General features: G+C 39.7%; 1 long non-coding RNA gene across 1 annotated transcript; it reads left to right on the forward strand.

Moving 5' to 3' along the window:
* The first annotated feature begins 421 nt into the window (after window positions 1-421).
* Window positions 422-17,613, forward strand: LOC120595632 (uncharacterized). Its single transcript, XR_005650916.1, has 3 exons — window positions 422-474; window positions 13,245-13,388; window positions 17,356-17,613. It is a non-coding gene; the product is annotated as an uncharacterized LOC120595632 (long non-coding RNA).
* The last annotated feature ends 1,424 nt before the right edge of the window (window positions 17,614-19,037 follow it).

Genomic DNA, 19,037 nt, shown 5'->3' on the forward strand with positions numbered 1-19,037 from the left:
GCCCTTGGTAAAGGTATTAATCGTTTTTCCTTTTAAGAAGACTCAGGAGGTCGCGCCTGTTAAAAACAAGACAATAGACCAAAAGCAAGGTTGATTATTTATTTGTTTAAGTCCCATGTTACTAAACTGACACTTAAGGAACCTTAAACTAGTCAACCAGGAATCACCTGATCAGTACTAGTTAGGTAATTGGCCCGATAGACCCCTGCCATCCCCTAAAGGAAAGTGACCTTGCAATAACCAACCTGCATTTTTTGGCCTAATATAACTTCCTTGTCTCCGCTCCCTTCTGCTTATAAAAGTCTTTCATTTTGTCCAGCTCCTCAGAACTCCTTTTTATTTGCTAGATGGGTTGCTGCCCAATTCATGAGCCATTGAATAAAGCCAATAAGATCTTTAAAATTTAATTTTTTTTTTTTTAGCTCACCCTTTGAGAGACACAGTTCACTCTTGCGGAGAATAGCTGGGTCTTTGGTAAGTCCCAGTCTTGGTCTCAAAGTTCTGTCTCACTTCCACCAAATTCCCAAGGAAACCAACCAATAGGATTTCCCCAGAACAGATTCTGCTCTTCTGTGCTATACTCAGTCTTTTGTGGGGATATATAACATATATATCATAATAGGTAATATACATAATATATAGGTAAGTAATACTTCTTTGCATCTGTTTACTCATTACTCTTTCAGGGACTGGTGGACTCCAGGTGTGGGTTACACTCCCTCTTTAAACATAATAAACATATATTTTCTGATTAAACTTTTCTTCATTCTAGTATAGTGCTTAAGCATGTATGCCAAGTAAAAATTTCAGAACATTAAAAATATAACTCATACAAATATAGAGTAAACAGATGTCACAGATTTAATTATATGATTAATGAGGGAACTGAATCAGGATGCTAAACCGGGTTCAAAGGATTATAGTTGAGATAGAAATATTTATAGTCACTGGGAGAGTGCTGAAATAAGATTGCTAAATTAGATAGGAAACTGGTTCATCTCCTAGAGAACAATAAAACTATAATCTTTGGAGTTATCTTTTTCACTAAAAAGAAACTCATTTGCATTGCTGTAAGTCAAGAATCATTTGAATCACTGTCAGCTTTCTACCAGTTAACATCTACCCTTACAGAAATGTAGAACATCCTAATCAATTGTAAAGAATGAGTCATTAGGGTAAACCCCCTAAAGATTTGGATAATGCTGGAGGGAGTCTGTAATTTTCCAGTATGACTTTGAAAAGACAGGTAGCCATACATTTGTCTGTTTCCAAGATTGGATACTTTTGTCTTAACAGCTCTTAGATTGCCTGGATTCAAATCCTGATTCCCATACTCACTAGCCCTGACCATGGCCAAGTTATTTAGCTTCTCTAGGTCTCAGTTTTGTCATTTGTAAAGTAGAAGTAACAGTAGTTTCTCTCACATTGGATTATTGTGTGGTGCCAATGAGCCGATCCTTGTAAGGAGAGAACAGAATAGTGCCTGGCATAGTAGGTGCTCAGTAAGGCTTAGCTACTACTATGTATGTTGGTATTAGGCTGAACTATAGGAAATCAGAGAAAAGGGTTAAATCTTCTAGGTCATGGCCTTGAAAGGGGGAGAGCTATTACCCTCAGGCCACCACAGAGTGGGGTGCAGTGATCAGAGGGAGTTCATTTAGGAGGTGCAGGGAACTGACAGCTCCAGTTAGGGCTCAGAGTGGCTATTGGCAGTCCAGAGCAGAGTCTTGACAGTGGCAAAGATGGGGCCTATGTGAGAGAAACAGAGGTGAGACAAATGGAAAAGGAGAGCTAAGGGCCTGGTGTTACTCACAGGTGGGGGCTATTGAACCAGTAAACATTTGAGTTTTCCTTTACTCTTTCACTTTGTTTCTCTCTTTCCTCCTCTGTTGGGGTCTCCATTGTATGTAACAGGTATTCTTCTATTCTTCAAAGTTGAGTATGATATACTCCCTCTACTTAGGGGATTCATAGACTAGCCGAGGAACCAAACGTGACCAATCACTAATAATATGTGTACAAATGCTGTGCATCACATGAGAGATGTGTCCACAGAAGGGAGGTGTTTTACTTCCTCAAGATTCTTCCAGCAGCTTACTGGCCTGAGAAGGACCACAGAAAAGGGACAGTGGAGCTTATGAGTACATTTGAGAGCTATGGAGAGTGGTAGGTGTTAGGGGATGAATTATGTCCCCCCCAAATATAGGTTAAAGTTCTAATTCCCTAACCTCAGAATAACCTTATTTGGAAATAGGGTCATTACAGATGAAAGTAGTTAAGATGAAGATCATACTGGAGTAGGGTGGGCCCGTGATCCGCTATGACTGGTGTCCTTATGAGAAGAGGGAAATTTGGACACAGACATGCATAGAGGAAAGATGATATGAAGACGCATAGGAAGAAGGCATGTTAAGACAGAGGCAGACATTAGAGTTATGCTGCCACAAGCCACGGAGTGCCTGGGGCTACCAGACGTTGGAAGAAGTAAGGAAGTATCTGTCCCTAAAACTTTTAGAGGGAACATGACCCCGCAAATACCTTGATTCTTGTCTTCACACTTCTGGAGCAGTGAGAGAATACATTTCTGTTATTCTAAGCTACTTAGTTTGTGGTAGTTTGTTACATTAGCCCAAGGAACATCTTTGTTCGTAGGTTATGTTACTTATAATTGTCTCAAAGTTTGCATTTAAAAAAATTGTAGACTAGGGAAACATTGATATAAGCTTTACAAAGCACAATGGCTCATTTCTGGAGTGGTTTGGTCAAAAAGGAAGATCCATGAAACCAAACTGATAAAGAACACCAGGTAATGTTCACTGAAGGATCATGATGGCCCATTCTCTAAGTGCTTTATGTGGTTTAATCCACTTACCCTTTTAACAATGCCTATGAGTTAGGTGGTCTTATTATCTCCACATTCCAGATGAGGAAACTGAGGGATGGAGAGGTTAAGTAACTTGCCCAAGGGCACAGTTAGTAAGTAACAGGACTGAGATTTAAAACCAGACAGTCTGTTTTTGGAGTCTGTGCTGTTAACTGTGACAGTGTTGGAGTCTTTACTTGGATTTCAGGGATGGGAAGGGATATAACATTGCCAGCAGTGTTCTTTCCTGTCCATTCCCCTCATACCCAGTGATTCTGTCCTCAGCCACTGCCCTCAAACATTCCTGCAGACATCGCCTGGTGCAGCTCTCCCCCTCCTCCTAACGGATTTTTAAAAAATTAGGTGAAGTTCACAAAACATAGATTAACTATTTAAAGGTGAACAATTCAGTAGTATTTAGTATTCACAATTGTACAACCACTACCTCTAACTAGTTCCAAAATATTTCATCCTTCCAAGTAACCCCCTGTACCTATCAAGCAGTCACTCCTCGTTCTCCTCTCCCCCTGTTCCTGGCAACCACCAATCTGCTTTCTGTCTCTGTTCTGAGCACTTAATATAAATGGAATCATACAATATGTGGCCTTCCGGGTCTGGTTTCTTTCAACTAGCATAATGTTTTTGAGGTTCATTCAGCATGTATCAGTACTTTATTCCTTTTGATGGATGAATAATATTCTATTGTATGTATATACAATGATTATTTATTCATTCATCTATTGATGAACATTTTAGTTGTTTTTAACTTTTTGGCATTGTGAATAGTGTTCTTATGAACATGAGTGTACGAGTGTTTGCTTGAGTACCTATTTTCAGCTCTTTGGGGTATATATCTAGGAGTGGAATTGCTGGATCATATATTTTTTCTAGGTTTAGCTTTTTGACTTGGTGTCTATTCTTGTTTCTCATCCTTCCATGTTCATTCCTTACCACAAAACAAAGCTTGGAGTGTGAGGAAGCGAAAAAGCTTGAAACAGGCCAAGGAGAGGGTCAGAATCAAGGAAAAGCTGGGAACACACATTAATCATCATTTATTTCATCTTTCACACTTATTATGTGGGACTATTCTTGGGTTTTGGAAAAATAGACTAAAAGTTTGCTCCTTATTTTGAATCATAGACCTTTCAATCGGGAAGAGACCATAGAGATTTCCCAATGTGGTGAATTTTCAAACTTTCCTTGTCCAACTTCTCTCAGGCCTCACTGGAGAGGGTCCTGGCATCCTCCCAGCCTCTCCCGCCTAATCACATTGGTTCTGGTTTTATCCGCATTGCATTTTGGGTTTCTGGGTAAGATTTCACATGGAAAGCAGAGGGATGATATTTTAAAATCTAAATCATTTCTTGTTTCTGGTATTTCATTGTACCCATGAGGCCTTGGCCCAGTGAGCATAGCGTTCTGTTTTTATTGCCTTAAGAACACAATGGCTCAGAGAAAAAAGAGGGACAAAGAAAGGAGAGTATTCTTAGTTCTAAATCAAAACAAAAACAAACAAAAACAAAAACAAAACACGCCCCTAGGCTTCAGAAAAGGCAGATTCCTTTGTGTAGATTAGAAAAATTTGGAAAAAGAGGTCAGGCAAAGGCTCCTGCTTTAGGAAAGACTCTCAAAGCTGGGAGAGAAGGAATGATAAGGGAGAGTAAACAGGGAGGGAGGTCGGTGGGCCCTAGGTGACGAAGCAGGCCCTGGTAGATGCAGAGTCAGCACCTAGAAACCGCCAGGCTTCCCTGGCACATAAGCGATTGATGAATGGCTCATCTATGTTGGGTGTCAAAGGAAGCAAGTCTCCATTGGAGTGAGGGCTGCGTCCCCGACAAGGAGGAACTTTGGTAATGGGTTTCTTGATGTCTTGTGAGGACTCCCTTTTACACCGCCATCTGCATGTCATCCATCCAGTGACTAGCTTGAGGACTTCTATCTATATCCTGATACATATGGCATATGCAGCTAGTAGCCTACTTAATCTCTATTCACCTCTTTTCCCTTGTTATTATATCTCCACTTTGATTCAGGGTAGCAGTATGCCCATCGAAAAAATTCATAGGTTTCTGTCAAGGTCACGTGGAGAGTTCTGGCCAACATGGTGTGAATAAAAGGTTTCTATCTTTGACTGGATGAGGCTTCCAGGAAAGTGATTGCTCTTCTAATAAAAATGGACATACTTACCTGGCATGGACTCTTTGCCCTCTCTTCTCCCTGTCTAAAATGGAGACATAAAGTTGCAGAGATGCCTCAGACACTTTGTGACCACTTGTTAAGGATGGCAGAGCAGGGATTGCCAATAGACATATGAAAAGATGCTCAATGTCACCAATCATCAGAGAAATACAAATTAAAACCACAGTGAGATATCACCTCACATCTGTCAGAATGGCTATCAACAATAAATCAAAAAAACAAGTGTTGGGGTGAGGATGTGTAGAAAAGAGAACCCTCATGCATTGTTGGTGGAATTGCAAATTGGTACTGTCACTATGGAAAGCGGTTTGGAGGTTCATCAAAAAATTAAAAATAGAACTACCCAGCAATTCCACTTCTGGGTATTTATTCGAAGAAAACCAAAACACTAATTCGAAAAGATATGTGCACCACTATGTTCACTGCAGCACTATTTACAATAGCTAAGATATGGGAGTAACCTAAGTGCCCATCAATAGATGATTGGATAAAGAAGTCATGGCACATATATACAATGGAATATTACTCAGCCATAAAAATTGAAATCTTAACAATTTGCAACAACGTAGATGGACCTTGAGGGTATTATGCTCAGTGAAATAAGTCAGACAGAGAAATACTAATATTGTATGATTTCACTTATATGTGAAATCTAAGGAACAAAGTAAATGAACAAACAAAATGAAAATGGACCCATAGATACAGAGAACAAACTGATGATTGCCAGATGGAAGGGGGGTTGGGAGCTGAGTGAAAAAAGTGAAGGGATTAAGAAGTACAAATTGGTAGTTACAACATAGTCATGGAGATGTGAAGGACAACATAGAGAATATAGTCAATAATGTAGCAATAACTGTGTATAGTGCCAGGTGGTACTAGACTAATCAGGGGATCACTTCGTAAATTATTTAAATGTCTAATTATTATGCTATACACCTGAAACTAATATAAGATTATATCGAATGTCAACTCTAATTGAAAAAAAGAAAAAAAGAATGGCGGATCAGGGATGTAGAAGGTACCTTGTCCTTGAGCAGCCACATTAGGGCTGGTTTACCTGCTACTCAGTTTTCTCTTTGCACGAGAAAAGGAAATCCTTCACTTAATCCACTATGTAGCTTCTGAAACATGTAACTGAGTATACTTGTGCCAGGCCCCATGATTCTTTCTCTGTGTGGAACAACTTGCCTTGGAATATCTGTCTCATATGCATGAGTCCTGCCCAGTGATTAATGTGTGACGTGGTCCTGGAGGCCGGGAGAGGGGTGCAGTGTGGAAGGGAAAACCTGCTGTACTTGGGTGAAGCCAAATGGAACCCCTTCGCCATCTCCCTAGAGCCAGAATGTTGATAGAATATTCCCTTTCTACTACAGAAGAAGGGGTTCACTGAAAAAGTAAAACAAAAAAAGTAAAATCATCTGCTGTAGTCCAGCTCGCTCTCATTTTACAAAGGAGGAGAATGAGGTTGAGGAACACCTAGTGACTTGCCCAGGGCCCTGCAGGTTGGTGGCTGAAGTGGATTGGAAGGTAGGACTCCTCCACCTCCCCGCCCACCCCTACACTTTTCCATCAGCACTTTTCCAGTGCTAAGTTCCTTTATGTTTTGTCTTGTTTTCTACTAAGGTGGTTAGCTGAGTATCTGGCATGCCAAATTAGTGAAATTGAGGGCTTTCGAATGAAAGTAAACAGGGATTAAACAAATCAAATAATTTACAAGAAATCCAGATGGTAATTAAAAGGATTAATCCTGATGTTTCTAAATGACAAACGGTTCTCTTAATCTTATTTATTGTTAAATTAAACGTAACAACTTCATATGTTCTCATTTTGTTCTGATTTATTCATCATCACTGTACTTAAGAGAAGTGAAAAACCTAAATTAACCATATGTAAATTTCTATATTCATGAGCAGATTCAAGACTAGGTCAGCAGCGCCAGGGCTAGGGTATGAGTGGTAGCTGACATGGGGCTCCCTTCTAGGGCAAGATCGGTTTCATGTGACCCTGACTCTAAGAAATAGTGACCTGATCTGGAAAGCTAGAGCTGAAGATACAGTGCTTTTCTATGGGGCACAGTTTATGGGGAATTGGTTGGGAAAACAACCATGAGAGCTTTGAGACTGGCCCGCGGTAGGTCGCAGTATGAGTGCTTTTTAGGGAGCTCGCCGAGAGAGTTCCTTTGAATTTCAGTAGTGCATCCCCTGGTGGCCAAATGTTTTTTCCTGCAGGTTTTCCTGCGGAATAAGGGAACTAAATAAACCCCGTGCATGATTGGAATAATTTTGGAACCATGGTGTCGTCTGTCATTTTTGCGGGGATTCTGTACCTCTTTGAAGAAAGCATTTTATTGCTTCACATAGTTTATGTTCAACAAAGTTTTACTAAGTCCCAACCTGGGTTCCTTTTGATGCTGTTTAAATTTTTTTCCTGTTTTTATCTTCAGTTGAAAGGGGTAGTGATGCTTCTTGTAGCATCTGAAAGATACATTTTCAAATCCTGCATTTAAAAACCAATATCTAGTGGATCAGCTGGAAGGAAGGAGACAACTTCTAACTTCGTTCAGTGTGAAAGGGAAACTCGCAGCCACTCCTGTGTTCAGATGCATTTTTTGGATTAATCTAATTAAATTTAAAATTATTTTTTTAATGTATATGAGAGCCCTTGGAGAATTGTTAAGTCCTGCATGTATCTAAGTGTTATCTGCATCTCTGTCATCTGTCTCAAGGGAACAGGAGACAGTCACTGAGCTCAGTTATAAAGGCAAAGAATCCTCAACCAGAAGGTTGGAAGATCACTCTTTCATGTCCTCATCAAACATTTATTAAGCACCTGCCGTTAGCAAATACAAAGAAGTTCTTAAGGAGTGGATAGTCTCCTGGGGAGAAACATAAACAAATAATTACAATGAATAAGGGCTTTTATAAGCCTTAAATTCCCTTTATATTAATGACAACATAAAACTACTTTAACCTGTACACTTAGGACATAATGTCCCAAGACACATACCATGTGGCAACGATTACACACATATAGCATATAAAAGAAAATAAACTCACATCTATTAATCATGGAATAATTCATTGGTTTAGATACTTTAAGAGATTTCTTATATCCCATTTTTTTTCTGAAGTAATAACAAAAAGGAATACTGACATATTAAAAAAAAGAAGAAAAGAAAGGAAAAGAAAAAAGGAAGGTTTCAGTGGCAAGCACAATGTTTGGCACATAGTAGAGACTCAACAAATGTTTGAGGAATGAACGAATACATTAAAAGCAAGATGGAGGACGGACCTTTCTATTTCACTGTTCAGAATGTCTAGTTTGGAATTCAGTAAGAGGCTCTCACATCCTAGCAAGGAACATGTTAGCATCCACATTCTTCTGTGATTTGGTGGGAAAAAATGTGAAGGGTTCACAAACAGAGTGCTGTGGGAGACTACATTTCTGTCTTATTTATAGTTAGTGGTGACCAATTAATTGGAAATGGAAGTGTAGAGGGGGAATTCCAAATTATTTTGTTAAAGGGAGTTGAATCAGCTAGAAGGTAAATTCTTTTGCCCTACTTTCTCTGTTTGTCTGGAACACAGATATAATTACTGGAGCTCCAGCAGCTATATTGGGCCATGAGACAAACTGGTGGAAGAAAACCTCCGGCTAAGGATGATGGGAAGCAGAATGATAAAAGGAAATTAGGTCCCTGATGACCATGGAGCCACCAAACTAATCTTGAACTGTCAACCTCTTTACTTTTTATGTAGGAGAAATGAATCTTAATTTTTCAAAGCCATAATAGGGTTTTTTGTTACATGCTGTTGAACCAAATGTTAACTTATACACTGCCATTTTGCTGTTCTTAGCGGACTTGATAGTCAGCAATTTCTTTTCTTCAATCTCCTTTCACAGCTTTCCCTGCCATAACCCCTCCACTTGCACTTAAATCCAGGGGCTGGGAAACATTTTTTTTAAGGGCCATAGTAAATATTTTAGGCTTCGTGAGTCATATGGTCTCTGCTGTATCTCAGAGCAAACTCGACTCTGCTGTTGTAATGTGCAAGCAGCCATAGACATTACTAAACAAATGTGTGTGGCTGTGTTCCACTAAAACTTTATAAGATCGTGCAGCTGACCTGCAGGACCCAGTTTGCTGACCCCTTCTTTAGTCAACAAACTTAGGGAAAATGAAAAATAGCTTTTGTTTGCCAAGTGTTTGGAATCAGCCTGCTGTTCAAGGATGTCTCCCTTCTTAGGCCATGACTCTCCAAGGCAAGGACTATGTCATTCCTGTGTATAGTCTCATCACCTAGCACAGCATTCAACATATATTTTCAAATAAATAAATGAGTAAAGAACCCAGTCAATGAGGCAATGAGTCCTTCGAAGGCTGAGAGACTGAAGTTGGTGGCAATATGATATCAAGCCCTGGTTTAAGCTAAAATCATTTTAAGTGAAAACCCCTTGAGTGATTATGAAATCTGAATTTACCAGAAATCTCTCTTCTTCTTTTCTGAGAGGTTAATCCATGTTTCCTAGAATGTCTTCTGCACATTGATGAAAAGCACCTCTCCTTCAATTCCCCATCTATCACGCTCACCTTAGAGGAGAGCCCAGACCCAAGGATGGAGGAGATGTTCATCTCAGTCCAAGGATTTAGAAAATATATCGTTTTCCCTAGCCAGTCCTGAAAGTTAATAGCGCTGAGGTTGGGAAACCGCGGTCTAAAGTTCTCAATTCGGCCTCATTCAGAAAAAACCCTGATCAAACCTTTTGAGTTAGGAGATGCATGGGGCTACTTTAGGCATTTTAGGCATTAGTGCCTCTCTTTGTCACTTTGTGCAGACTCCTTGCCCATCCCTAGCCAGGCACCTGGCAGGCACTGTGCTTTCCCCCTGCTACCTTACCCCTTACAAACCAAATCGAACCTGTCCTCCTGCCAACTGAAAATGAATTCCTCTGACTTGGGGACAAGAAGTTTTGTTTGAAGTTCCAGCCAGAGCACTGGCCATACTACTGGCCCAAGAGGGAAAGTGAATAAATAGGCCTTTCTCCTTGATGGGGGAACATACTTAAAGAAATTGAGAACCTGGCCAAAGTAATAATACACATGCCTTTAAAATCAGAATGATGATTTTACATTTCTGTCTCTTTGCCACTTTGTCTTTAGAAGATGAGAGGAAAACTCTTGCCTTTAGTATCTTTTGAATCACCAGCAGAGGGCAGACATTGCTTACCTAAAGGAAAAACCCACCTTCACCCTGCCTTCCAAGTAGAGACCAAAATGCCAGCACAGGACTGCAGGAATGAGCTGATTGATCAACTGCCTCTCCTGGTCACTGTCTTCTTCTGTATCGTAACTGACATGATTAAAGATGTCTCATTCACCTAGAATTCTGAATCTGGAAAGATCTGATCTCTCTCTCTCTCTCTCTCTCGGCAACAACTATTTTGAGGCAATTTGGAAATCTTTCTTAGAAAATTAAAAAATATATTATTTTTCTTAATTAAAAATAATGCATTAGCATTGAAAAAAATTAGAAGAAGATATAAAAATACAAAGGAAAATTTCATCTCCCAGAGATGTGATCACTGTTGGTTAGTATTTTGTTCTCATCTCTTCTATTGAAACTTCTGAAATGTTATTGTAGTAATGACACATGAGGGGGTCCTTGATACTCTGAGAAATGTATAAATATGCTTTGCTTCTTTGCCTCTGTGATTCTGCTCATCTGGAAACTCTTTTCTTAACCTCTGAATATCCAAGTCCTAGATACTCTTCAAGGTCAAGCTCAGATGTCTTGTGTGATTTTGCCCCAGCAGGAATTGATCTATTTTCTCTGTATTTTCATGTCACTGTGTCTATGACTCTTGTGGCAGTTACCACCTTCTGCCTCATGTTAGGATTTTTATGTACAGGTGAATCTTTCTACTAGATCTAAATCCTTTGAATGTGAGAATCTCAATTACTTTTTCTATCTTTCTTAACACCAATATCGGTCATCACAGTAAATACTCATAACTATTTTTGAAAAGAAAGGAAAGAAAGGAGGAAGAAAGGAAAGCAAGAAGGAGAGAGGAAAGGAAGGAAAAATAGGAAGGAAAGAAGGAGTGAAGGAAATAAGAGGGGAGGAAAGAAAGAAATTTTTTTCATTGTAACTTGCAAAATGCTTTTGAGGAAGGCAGGAATTATTCCAGTTTCACAGAGGAGACCCAGAGATCCTAGGTGCTGGCTCAGGTTTATAATGCCATTTGGTAGAAGACTCAGAGCTTGGGCAGTTTTGTGGGTCGAATTGTATCTATTGTGTCTTCTGAAAGGATATATTGAAGTCCTAAACCCCTGGTATTTGTGAATGTGATCATATTTGGAAATAGTGTCTTTGCAGATGTAATTAGGTTAAGATGAGGTCATACTGGGTTAGAATGGACCTTAAACCTAATGGCTTGTGCCCTTTTAAGGAGAGGGAGATTTGAACACAGAGATACACATAGAAGAAGGACAACCATATGAAGACCAGGCAGAAATTGGAGCCATGAAGTTATAAGAAAAGGAATGTCAAAGATTGTCAGTAGCCATAGAAGCTGGAAGAGGCAAGGAAGAATTTTTCCCTAGAGGCTTCAAAGGGAACATGGCCCCGCTGACACCTTCATTTCATACTTCTTGCCTTTAGGACTCTGAGAGAATAAACTTCAGTTGTTTCATGCCACCCAGTTTGTAGTAATTTGTTACAGCGGCCCGAAGAAAACCAATGCATCATGTTAAGAACTCTTAGTGACAGCAGACCCACCTGGGGAATGAGGGGAAGTCCTATGGTTATTTGAAGGAAGTCAAGATTCTAAGGAGATACAGAGTTCTTGGTGAGGATCAGACAGAAGGGGATTGTTTGATGGGTTCGAAGATAGCTTTCAGTTGTTTTTTTTGTTTTTTTGCCAAAAATTTTAGCATAGGCTGAATCCTTTTTGCCTCATTTCTTTTTTATCTTTATCTTTTTTTTTTGACCTTGGCCTACATAATAAAGAACATTTTATTTAGCTCAACACTTGAAAGGATATATATATTTTAAATTTATTTATTTTTTTTATGGTGACATTGGTTAACGAAATCCAGTAAGTTTCAGCTGTCTGCTTTAACAGTAAGGCATATATATTTACACTGCGTGTTCACCTCCCATAGTTAGATTTCTTTCTGTCACCGCATATTTGACCCCTTTTACCCCATCTACTACCCCTCTCCCCCTCCCCTACCCTCTGCCATTTATTTTTCAAGATATTAGGCGTTATTGAAGGTCTTTAAAAATGTTGCGAAAGTTTAACCATATTATTTCTTTTGTATCATCAATGGATTCTTTCTAAATGCACATAACAGTGGTTGGTCTCTTGTTAGCTCCAAAGTCGTTTCTATTGCATCATGGTTTGTTTCTACAGATGATGTGAAAAGCTAAAAAATGGTAACCAGGCAGATCAAGCTCTTAGAATGAAAATAAGGATTTAATATATTATAGTCATTCATTTATCCATTATCATCCTAAGGTTCTTATAGGATTCTGAGGATTAAATTATAACTGGGAAAATATTGCCAAAGTAGGAGAATGGAGTTTTCCCTCTAACATAAACCCAAACCTCACTCCTATGAATTGGTAACTTAGATACTATGGCCTCAAGATAGATTAATTCTTAGAATAAAATGACCTGCTAGAGATTGTAGGTGAGACTGCTTAATAAATATTATCATCACTCCCCAGGGGGAGGAAAAATAAGGCAGCAGACATCTAGATGACTTTTCGTAGGTTCTCATGGTGGCCTTCACATACTTCCCACATTACACAAATAATGATGAAGATGGTGGTGACAGGGATAATAATAACAGTCATCTTTGGAACAAAAACAACAGCAAACTGTATTTATTCCAGAAAGCATTTTAGCCTAGCAGTGTCTGGTACAATAGTATTCACCCAATGAAAGTTGGTCGAATGAATGGAATACATGAATAAATGAATGAATGGATTAGCGGAACTGGAGTTTTCCTAACAGTGCCCTTTATTGCTTTGTGACTGAACTTGTTTCTGTAATTTCCTGGCAAGATGTCTGAGAGTGAAGGAGGCTCACTAAAAACTGACAGTATATGGCCAAAGCCATTCATTTTTAATAATAATGAGTTTTGGTTTTTCTATATCACCTCCTGTCTTTCCAGGGTCACTGCCTTCTGAGTGTATTATGGGGCTGGGATCTGATCCCAGACAAAGATTTCAGGGATGCTGTGATGCATTGTCTTCAAAACCAAAGGCAACTACTTCAAATGTAGCAGTGACCATGGCATCCCTGCTTTCAGTTTCTGGTAAGCCTTTGGGTTAAGTTTCTATTTGGCTAAAAATAATACTGCTATTTGAGTATTTCTTGACCCTAGGATTACCCTAATTGATTTAGTCAACAAATATTTTTTGAGCAACTACTATGTGTTAGGCATTTTTCAGATTTTGGAGATTTCGTGAACAAAATACGAAGCCTATAACTACCTTTCTACCCCATCACTCCAGGCCCTTAGAGAAGCTTACTGGTTGCCCTAAGTTTATCAACATTTTAAGCCTTTCCTGAAGGCATGGTTGTTTGGACAGAGGAGATTGTGCTTTGTTTGACACATTCATTCACTCTCCACCACCAATAGACAGCATGATAAACCTGTGATAAAAGCAGGTTTTCGGAGAAGACTCAAGATGGCTTAGAAGATAGAGGCTGTACATGCCTCCTCTAGTGACCACACCAAATTATAACAAAACTACTGAGCAACCAGCACGCGTTGTCGCCAGAGGTCTGTCTGAACAGAAGCCTTACAACTAGGTCACCTCAAATAACAGGTCACCTCAAAATCGTGTGAAGGGTGGAGACGCGAAATAGCTTGATTCCACAACTGAGTGTGGCGATTGAGAATCAGGAGGGCTATCCTGGCTGCAGAGCCCCCTCCCCCACTGGAAGAGTGAGGGTTTCCAGCTGCATACTGGGCTCCCCAGCACAGGGTTCCAGTGCCAGGAAGAGAAGTCCCCATAACCTCTGGCTGTGAAAACTAGCAGAGGTTGTGGCTGAGTGAGAGGCAGGGCTGTGGGAAGTGAGACTTTCCTCTTAAACGGCCCACGCTAGGCCTTACTTGCTGACAGATTCACTTGATCTGAGTTCCACTACTGGGGCAGCTGCTTAAGGAGTGTCAGGGACATACGGGGAGGCGCTCAGCTATTGGGCTTCAGGGCGAGGGCTGGAGAGGCAGCTTGTGCCTGGACAGAGGTGCAGGCAGACTCGTTGTTCTTTCATTGAGTTCTCCCCCCACCAGCCTGCGAATGCAGGTGCCATCAACCTGGATAACACAGGTCGCTCTGCCCAGGGGATTCCCTGAGACTCCGCCTCTCCCAACTTGTGGGCCCACCCAAGCAGCTTCTCTGTGATTTATTCCGTACAAATGGACTGTCTTGGCTCCTGCTGCGAACTTTCATAAAATCTCTCAAAGGTTCATAAAATCTAAAGAAGTCAGCATCTGGCCTCGGGGTGCCCTGTACTTCTTGCTGAGCAGCCCCAAGACCCTCACCAGTGGCAGCCGGCCTTGGTTTCTGACTTGGCTCTTTGAGGTGCCTATAATCCCAGCACAGGTGGCAGCCATATGTGGATTGTTTGGTGACTCTTACCAGGTGGCCCTGGAGATGCACAAGCTGCAGCTGAGCTGGCCTGTAGCTGAACCCCTCCCAGGTCTGTGCCAAGAGGCCCTACAGCATGCCTACTACATAAAGCCACTCTACTAAGACCAGGAGACTTATGAGCCCTACCTAATACATAGAAACAGACACAAAGAGACAGCCAAGATGGGGAGACAAAGAAGCACGTCACACATAACAAAAGTCCGGAAAAAGAATTCACCAAAATGGAGACAAGTAATCTACTAGATGCAGAGTTCAAAACACTGGTTATAAGGCTGCTCAAGGAACTTAGGGGGAGAGTAGATGAACTCAGTGAGAACTTTAACAAAGAAATAAAAAAACATAAAAATGGAGATGGAAAACATAATAGGGAGCCAGTCAGAAAATGAAGAATGTAATATCTGAGATGAATCAACAGAGTGGATGAAATGGCAGATCAAATCAGTGACATACAGGATGGGGTAATAGAGGACACCCAATCAGAACAGCAACAAGAAAAAAGAATCCCCTGCTCCCCCGCAAAATGAAGATAGTGTAAGAAACCTCTGTGACAACAAGTGTAATAACATTTGCATCATAGGGGTACCAGAAGGAGAAGAAGAGCAAGGAATTGAAAACCTATTTGAAGAAATAATGATGGAAAACTTCCCTAACCTAGTGAAGGAAATAGACATGTAACCACAGGAACTTCAGAGAGTCCCAAACAAGATGAATCCAAAGATACCCACACCAAGACACATCATAATTAAAATGCCAAAGGTTAAATACAAAGAGAGAATCTTAAAAGCAGCAAGGGAACACCCATAAGACTGTCAATTGATTTTTCAACAGAAACTTTACAGGCCTGAAGGACTTGGCACAAAATATCAAAGTGATGAACATCCAGTACCTACAACCAAAATTACTTTACCCGGCAAAGTTATCATTTAATATTGAAGGACAGATAAAGAGTTTCCCAGACAAGAAAAAGCTAAAGGAGTTTTTCACCACCAAGCCAGTATTACAGGAAATGTTGGAGAGACTTCTTTAAGAAGAAGAAAAAAAAATGTATCGAAAGTCTAATCAAGGAATGACAATAACTACATATCTATCAATTACATATCTTCAAATGAAAAAATAATTAAATGCTCCAATCAAAAGACAGGGGACTGAATAGATTAGAAAATAAGACCCTTACATATGCTGCCTGCAAGAGCCTCACTTCAGATTAAAAGACACACACAGACTAAAAGTAGGGGAATGGAAAAAGTTATATCATCATACCTTCATGATACCTAGAGAGTATTATACTGTGTGTAGTAAGTCAGATAGAAGAAGACAAATGCCATATGATTACACATATATGTGGAATCTAAAGAACAAAGCAAACAAACTCATAGATACAGAGAATATTTTGAGGGTTATCAAATGAGAGGGGGTTGGAGGAGTAGGTGAAAAAAGGGGAAGGGATTAAGAAGTACAAATTGGTAGTTACAAAATAGTCATGGAGATAGACAGTATAGCATACAGAATACAGTCAATAATATTGTAATAACTATGTACGGTGTCAGAGGGGCATTAGATTTATTGGGGTGATCACTTTGTGAGTTATATAGATATCTAATCACTATGCTGTACACCTGAAACTAATATAGTATTATATGCCAATTATAACAGAAAAATAAAAAATTATTATTAAAAAAAGTAGGTTTTCATTACTGTTTGTACTAGTGCTTATACAATGGGTGGGCCCGTTGTGAGGGGAACCACCTCTATTACATGAGAGGAAGGGTTTAATTTCAAGGATGAAGTCATGCATTTAGGCAAACACCACATCTCACCTCTACTGAGACAATTTACCCTATGGCCACCCACCTTACCCGTAAAACCCAGGGGGCTTGCTTCAGATTCATATTACTCGACTGCTTTATGTCACTTGCCAGTACTGCTGAAACTCATTGAACTCTCTCTTTTATTGCCTACCATGTCTAGACAACTCTCGTTTTCTTCTTACTTCCTCAATTTTTCTTCCCTGTGTCATTTGCTGACTTTTCCTCCCCCTGCCACATTCCTTAAATAAAGGACTCTCTCCATAACATTCTGTTGCTGATTTTGTGTTTCTTCCCTTTTATTTCTGTATACCCTTCCTGGGCTGTGTTATTCTGGGCTTTGGCTTCTGCCACCACTTAGATAATATTGATTCCTACACCATCAACTCTCACCTCTTTTAGGAACTTCTTCTTTACAAATGATAATTAGGCATTTCTGTTCGTATGTGTTTTAGGTTCCTTCACAAAGTAGGTCCCAAACTGAACTTATTATCTCCTCCCTCCCCTCCCAATTCTTTCGTTAACTCTTGAATTCTGTATCTTGCTTAATCCTGTCATTGAATTGTTCAAACTAGAAGTCTCAGTCAGCTTTTTTACTTTCATCTTGTTTATTGTGGTAGTTACGCTCAAAATGTCCCCAATTTTCCTCTCTTAACAAAAATTCACATTTTTTTTTGCCTGTTCTCCTCCTACAATGTATCATAATTGGTCTGTGTGATTAAGGAATATGCTAGAAATGGTGGTGTTTGACTTCTAAGTTTAGGTCATAAGAAAAAGTGCCGCCTCACCTCATTCTCATTTTGGTCACTTTCTCTAGGGGAAGCCAGCTGCCATGTCATCATAATACTCAAGCAAGCCTATAAGGGAAGTCCCTATGGGAAGGAACTAAAACCTCTTGCCAACAGTTAGCATCAACCTGCCAGCCATCTGAGTGAACCGTCTTGGAAGTGCATCCTGTAGCCCTGGTTGAACCTTCAGATGATTGCAGCCCTAGCTGACATCTTCACTGGAATCCTTATGAGCAACCCTGGGCCACAATCACTAGCTAAGTTGTTCTTGAACTTCCTAAATCACAGAAAACTGTGAGATAATAACATATTTATCATTGATTTAGGCTAATACGTTTTGGAATAATTTTTTATATAGGAAGAGATGACTAAAACACTTATAAACAGTATTTTATTTGTCACTAAATCCTTGTTGATATTACTCTCTAAATGTTTCTTAAATATAACTCATTTTCGTCACCTCCGCTATTATTGTTCTAATTCTAGGCCTCTAGCATCTCTTTCCAGGATGATTGCATTATCTCCCTACTGGTTTTCTTGCCTATAATTAACTTCCTCTTCTATCTCTAATCTATCTTCCACATATTGCCATCAATTACCTTTTTAAAATATAAATCTGGTCATGTTATTCCACTGCAATATAATTCAGGATAGCCTGCAAAATTGCTTCTGTAATAAACAACTTCCAAATCAAAGCGGCTAAGACAACAAAGGTTTATTTCTTACTCCTGCTACAAGTTCACTGTCATTTGAGAGAAGGTCTCTGTTCATTGTAATCACTCAGGAACTGAGGCTGACAGAAAAGCCGGTATCTTAAGATTGCTGGTTATTGGCTGGGGTAAAATAGAATGTGGCAAAGCATGCACTGGCTCTTAAACTTCCATCCAGAGGTGACCCACATCACTTCTATTCACATTTTATTGGCCAAAATAAGTCATAAGATCACTTCTGACTTCATGTGTGCAGGAACATTCTAGCCTATCATGTACCTGCTTAAAACTTTGACTAGTTTCACATTGACTTTAAGCTAATGTCTAAATCCCTTTGCAGAACATTCAAGGTCCTTTGTGATTTGGCCTCAGTCTACATTTTCAACAGCATCTCCCGTGACTCTCTACTTTTCACTCCATGCTCTGCTCCAATTACACTGAGTTACTCTGATTTCTAGAATGTTCCATATACTTTCTTTCTTCTGTGCCTTTGTACATGTTGCTAAATTTGCCTGGTAGACACCTATTCATCCTTCGAGTCTTATTTTTTCTTCCTTTATGAAGCCATCCCAGAACTCCCTAAATATTCGCTCCTTCCTCTTTGACCCTACTCCACCTTGTAAATATCTCCATTATAGCACACTTTTCATCACATCAGAGGGCAGGAAGCTTTTTTATTTCTGTATCTGTCTCTTTTTTTTAGTCTAAAGCTCCTTTAGGACAGAAACAATGTCTTACTCAAGTTTGAGTGGCTGTGCCAAGCACAAAGCCTGGCATAGCACTGGTGCTTAAGAAATATTTATTGAATGGATGTGTAAATATCCTATCCCCACAATCCCTGAAGATTAATCATACACACTCTGCTCTCTGATCCATGGACTTTAAGGGATTTCTGCCATCTTATTTCTTTCCCACTACGTCATTTTGTTTTCTCTACTTTCCAATAAAAGACTGTTTCACTTAAAAACCCAAGAAGTCTACTAGTCATGTCCCATGAGTTT

This window comes from Pteropus medius, unplaced genomic scaffold (assembly GCF_902729225.1).
Source record: "Pteropus medius unplaced genomic scaffold, Ma_sr-lr_union100, whole genome shotgun sequence".
Taxonomy (NCBI): Eukaryota; Metazoa; Chordata; class Mammalia; order Chiroptera; family Pteropodidae; genus Pteropus; species Pteropus medius.